At 49.1% G+C, this 6,144-nt stretch overlaps 1 pseudogene; it reads left to right on the plus strand.

The window, feature by feature from the left end:
* The first annotated feature begins 1,090 nt into the window (after positions 1 to 1,090).
* On the plus strand, positions 1,091 to 4,688 carry LOC114905570 (annotated as a pseudogene).
* The last annotated feature ends 1,456 nt before the right edge of the window (positions 4,689 to 6,144 follow it).

Below are 6,144 nucleotides of genomic sequence, written 5' to 3' on the forward strand. Positions count from 1 at the left end.
CTGGAGGGAACAGTGAGAAATGTGTGTATTATAAAGTTATAGGTTTTAATAACTTCACCTCATTCTATTAAGCCTCTATAACCCCATTGGAATCATAAAAGGTTAATATTGAAATGAACCCTAAGAGCATAAATTAGGCATTGGCCATTATATCACCCCAAATGAGCCTTAAGCTATGTAACACTTGATCAGCAGGAATTTCCTCTTTTATTAAAGAAATGAAGATACACTGCATTGAATGACATTATTGAGAATACCTAAAATTTCTCATTATCCTACAAGCACTTAAAATTGCTATTACAGATTTCTGCAGGACAAATCCCAGTTCCCAATGGACCCCTGCAGTTTATGGAGTACTAGCCGGGAATGTGTTTCAGTTGCCCACAAATACACACTTATATAGTCATATTGGGTATTTTCAGGAGAAAATGAGATATTTTATTTTTATTCTATCTCTAAAGAAGGGTCCATCTGAAATGGCCACAAATCAAAACTGGGGCCGGCGCGTTGGGGCTGTTGGTCGGGGGCGGCCGCGCGGCGCGAGCGGACCACTCCGGGGCGGGCGCGCGCAGGGATGCTCCGGGGTGGGCGCGCGCAGGGATGCTCGGGGCCGAGGGGTGGGGGTGGCGGCGGCGGCGGCCGTGTGGGCTGAGGCTGCTAGGGTAGCGCGGGCCCTCGGGCCTTTCCTGATCCGGCCGCTCGGGCTGCGCCGCCGCCGAGGCCCCTTCAGCCTCGGGACAGGGCCCGCTGCCGCTTCTGAACGCGGGGGCCAGGGAGCCCCTGCCTGGGCCCGGAGCCTCCTCTCGGGGGTCAGGCCCGGGCGGGGAGCCCCGAGCCGCTGCCCTCCTCGCCGGCCTCCGAGCCCCATTTCCTGCTTTTTCAGTTTCCCTGGGGAGGTGATGAATAGTTCCGGGGGTCCCCGATGAGGCGGGCCGGGGGGCCGCGCTCTTTATAGAGGGTCCCCGCGGGGCCCGGGTGGGGAAGCGGTTGTCATTGCCCGGGCAGGGGACTTCCCGAGCCTGCCGGGACCATGAGCTGAACTGTGGGAGCGGGACGTGTCCGAAGCCCGAGAGCCAGCCCCCTTCCCCGGCCAGCATGACATCTGAAGAAGCCTCTCTCGGGGCATTGGAAAGTCTGATGACAGAGTTTTTCCACGACTGTACAACCAATGAAAGAAAACGTGAGATAGAGGAACTTCTTGATAACTTTGCTCAGCAAATAGGAGCCTGGAGATTCTGCCTGTATTTTCCCTCCAGCACTAGGAATGACTGTGTAATGATCTACAGTTTAACGTTTTCTGAGAATCTGATCAATAAAATGTGGCTTGGGGTCCCATCTCAGGATAAGATGGAAATCCGTAGCTGCCTGTCCAAACTCCTCTTGGCTCACCACAAAACCTTACCTTACTTCATCTGGAACAAGCTCTGCAAAGTGATTGTTGACATTGGCCGTCAAGATTGGCCCATGTTCTACCATGACTTTTTTACTAACATTTTACAGTTGATCCAGTCCCTTGTGACAACTCCCCTCGGGCTGATCATATTGAAGACAACTTCAGAAGACCTGGCTTGTCCCGCTGAGGACCTCAGAGTGGCTCGGAAGGAGGAGTTGCGAAAGCTGCTGCTGGACCAGGTGCAGACAGTGCTTGGGCTACTGACAGGTATCTTGGAGACTGTCTGGGACAAACACAGCGTGACTGCCACCACCCCACCACCATCCCCGACCTCAGGAGAAAGTGGTGACTTACTGAGTAACCTGTTGCAGAGTCCTAGTTCAGCCAAACTGTTGAATCAGCCAATCCCCATCCTTGATGTGGAGAGTGGGTGTATCTGTTCCTTGGCCTTGGAGTGCCTGGCCCATCTCTTCAGTTGGATTCCTCTGTCTGCCAGCATCATCCCGTCCCTCCTTACCACCATCTTCCACTTTGCCTGCTTTGGCTGTGACATCCAGGCCAGAAAGATGGCATCGGTTAACAGCAGCAGCCAGAACTGTGTGTTGGGTCAGGAGTGCAGCTGGCTTGGGGTCCTGGCCATGTCCTGCATCAATGAACTCATGTCCAAGAACTGTGTGCCTATGGAATTCAAGGACTACTTACTGTGTATGTTCCAGCAGACTTTCTACCTGCAGAAAATCACCAAGGATAACAATGCCCACACGGTGAAGAGAAGGCTAGAAGAACTCAATGAGTGCTACATCGAGAAGTTTAATGACCTTCTGCAGCTCTTTGTGAGTGTTCACCTAAGAAGAATCGAGTCCTACTCCCAGTTCCCTGTGGTGGAGTTTTTGACAGTTTTGTTCAAGTACACATTTCATCAGCCTACTCACGAAGGTTACTTCTTGTTTGGATATCTGGATGCTCTTTTTGGACTATCTGACAAGGAAAACGAAAAGCCGTCTAGGAGACAGGGAAGCAGTTCTCAACAGGTACGAAGACGCCCTAGTCCTCTTGCTCGTGGAGGTGTTGAATCGAATCCACTTCAGATACAACCAGGCCCAGTTGGAGGAGTTGGACGACAAAACTCTGGATGACGATCAGCAGACAGAGTGGCAGTGGTACTTACACCAGAGCTTGGAGGTAGTGGCCAGTGATGGAGCTCCTTCCCACACACGCCTTCTCAACACTGTTCCCAGTTCTTCAGGACAATTTAGAAGTTTATCTGGGGGGTTTCCCTGGTGGCCCTGTGGTTGAGGGTCCGCCTGCCAATGCAGGGGACACGGGTTCGTGCCCCGGTCCGGGAGGATCCCACATGCCGTGGAGCGGCTAGGCCTTTGGGCCGTGGCCGCTGAGCCTGCACATCCGGAGCCTGTGCTCTGCAGCGGGAGAGGCCACAGCAGCGAGAGGCCCGCGTACAGCAAAAAAAAAAAAAAAAAAAAAAAAGTTTATCTGGGGTTATGGCAGTTTATATTTACTTCAGGGTCAGGACACAGGTTGAACATCACAGCAGAGAACGACTGCCAGCAGCTGCACTGTTCCCTGTGAGTCCTGAGCTCCCTCCTGCAGGCTGTGGGCCACCTAGCTGAGTACTTCATCGGGGACGTGTTCACAGTGTGCTTCAGGGACACCCTCACTGTGGTGGAGAGGTTGGTCAAAGTCACTTTGTATGGATCTCAGATAAAATTGTACAACATTGAGACTGCCGTGCCATCAGTATTGAAGCCTGAGCTCATTGATGTGCATGCTTAGTCCCTGGCTGCTCTGCAGGCTTACTCTCACTTGCTAGCACAGTACTGCAGCGAGGCTCATCGGCAGAATATGCAGCAGTTTGTTACGCTCATCTCCACCACCATGGATACAGTCACACCTCTGATCAGCACCAAGGTCCGAGACAAATTGCTGCTATCTGTGTGCCATTTACTGGTTTCCCTGGCCACCACTGTGTGACCTGTCTTTCTGATCAGCATCCCTACAGTACAGAAAGTATTCAACAGAATCACCGATGCCTCTACCCAGCAGCTTGTTGACAAGGCTCAGGTATTGGTGTGCCACGCCCTCTCTAACATCCTGTTGCTTCCATGGCCAAATATCCCAGAGGACGAGCAGCAGTGGCCTGTGCACTCCATCAACCATGCCAGCCTCATCTCTGTGCTCTCTCGGGATTGTTGCAACCTGAAGCCCAATGCTGTCACCCCGCAGAGGAAGATGCCCCTGGATGACACCAAAGTGATTATCCACCAGACAGTGTCTTAGAAGATATCGTGGAGAATATCTCTGGGGAATCCACCAAGTCCCAACAGATCAGCTACCAGTCCCTGCAGGAATCTGTTCAAGTCTCACTGGCCCTCTTTCCAGCTTTTATCCACCAGCCAGATGTGTCTGATGAGATGCTGAGCTTCTTCCCCACTCTGTTTTGAGGCCTTAGAGTACAGATGGGCGTGCCTTTCACTGAGCAGATCATACAGACTTTCCTCAATATGTTTACCAGAGAACAGTTGGCCGAGAGCATCCTCCATGAAGGCAGTACTGGCTGCCGGGTGGTTGAGAAGTTCCTGAAGATCCTGCAGGTGGTGGTCCAGAAACCTGGCCAGGTGTTCAAGCCCTTCCTCCCCAGCATCATCGCCCTGTGCATAGAGCAGGTGTATCCCATCATCGCTGAGCACCCCTCCCCTGATGTGAAGGCTGAGCTGTCTGAGCTCCTTTTCCGGTCGCTCCATCACAACTGGAGGTGCTTCTTCAAGTCCACCATCCTAGCCAGTGTCCAGAGCGGGATTGCTGAGGAGCAGATGGAGGATGAGCCTCAGTTCAGTGCCATCATGCAGGCTTTTGGACAGTCCTTTCTCCAGCCTGACATCTACCTATTTAAATAAAATCTCTTTTACTTGGAGACTCTCAACACCAAGCAGAAGCTGTACCACAGAAGATCTTCTGGACCACCATTCTCTCTCAGTTTGTGAACATGCTGCTCCAGATCCTGGTTCACAAGTCCCACGACCTCCTGCAGGAGGAGATTGGCATTGCCATTTACAGCATGGCCTCTGTGGACTTTAATGGCTTCTTCGCGGCCTTCCTCCCAGAGTTTCTGACCAGCTGTGATGGTGTGGATGCCAACCAGAAAAATGTGCTGGGACGGAATTTCAAGATGGATGGGGACCTGCCCTCATTCACCCAGAATGTGTACAGCCTGGTCAACGACCTGCGTTACTACAGACTCTGCAATGACAGCCTGCCCCCTGGCACCATGAAGCTCTAGGTGCAGCTTTCTCACCGCCCGAGGGACACCGACTCCTGCCACTGCCACCTGCACCACCTCCACCTGCTGCCACGGGTGTCTCCCAAATGGGCCTCGGCCTCTCCTCGGTTTCTCATGCCCAGAGCGGCGTCACCTGCCCTCGTCCCCTCCACGCTCCTCTCCTGCCGCCCACCCAGCAGAACTGGCTCTGGGGTGTCCCAGGGGTTTGGAGCAGGCAGGGGTCATGCGGCCAGGTACCGGGGAGGCACCGGAAAATCCTGTGGGGTGGTCCACGCAGATCATGCGTGTATCAGTCGCGAGGCAGAAACGCCAAGGACAGCTGTGACAGTGCTACCTTCTCACCATTCCACCTCCCCACCCCTCCCGGCCCAGCAAGCTAAGGAGAGCCATGATGCTGGAACTACTTTGGCACTGCTGTCAAGACTCTCCCCCCCTCCCCATCAAATGCCTTGAAGTCTCTGCTTTTTGTCAGAGATTTGCAGACTCGTGGTTATTTTTGTTGTTGTTCTTGTTTTCTCATCATTCCACTGTGATACTAAGAAACTAAGAAGCTTAATGAAAAAATAATATGCTTATGTTGTTGTTGTATTAAAAAAAATCAAAACTAGGGCATGACCAAAACTATTCCTCATTTTTGAACTTTTTATGGTACTAAAAATGCACCATGTCATCTATCATTTCTTGCTTCTTAGGTGGCTTCATTTTTCAACATTAGTTATTACTACTTCATGTTTGCTGTTCATCAACTTTAAAAGTGACACTTGTCCAATAAAAATAGTTAGACATCCTTGGTAAAGAGATGGCACTTCTGGATTGCCATCTATTTCATCAACTTCTAAGAAGAACTCCTCACATGATAAATAATGAAAGTATGAGCTAATCACAATGAAAACAATTTTACAAGAATCTTTTTTGGCATGTTCTATTTTTTACAATAGTTATGGCATTTCATTGTGATGTCAATTTGCATTTCTCAGAGAAATGCAAAAACAAATAATACAATAAATGTTCTAAAGAAAAAATAAATTCACAGTTCTCAAAGATACTTTTTTCTTCAGTATCTGAGCTAAAATGAAAAGTCCTCAAAGTCTGAAATATATAAAAACATTAACTGTTTTAGTTTGTGGCACAAATGTTTAATTATATATATATATGTATATTATATATATATATACACATATGTAATATATTTCTAGAATAGTGACATTTATTCAATCTAAAACTTATTTTTCTTTCAAAGCTTCTTTTAATATTTCATTAATTATCTTGAAATGATCCTAATTTAATCATTATATCCAAATCTAGAAACATTGATCAATGGTCTTCATGATTCAGATTTCCCACCAAAACACTGGGAAAAAAAATAAACAAGAATTTAATTACTGACATGATGTACTTTGTCAAAACAAAACATTAAAATTAAAGTACAATATTGGGGAAGTGCTTTGTAGTCTAG

The sequence above is a fragment of the Monodon monoceros genome, unplaced genomic scaffold (assembly GCF_005190385.1).
Source record: "Monodon monoceros isolate NGI ecotype Baffin Bay Population unplaced genomic scaffold, NGI_Narwhal_1 Super_Scaffold_22, whole genome shotgun sequence".
Taxonomy (NCBI): Eukaryota; Metazoa; Chordata; class Mammalia; order Artiodactyla; family Monodontidae; genus Monodon; species Monodon monoceros.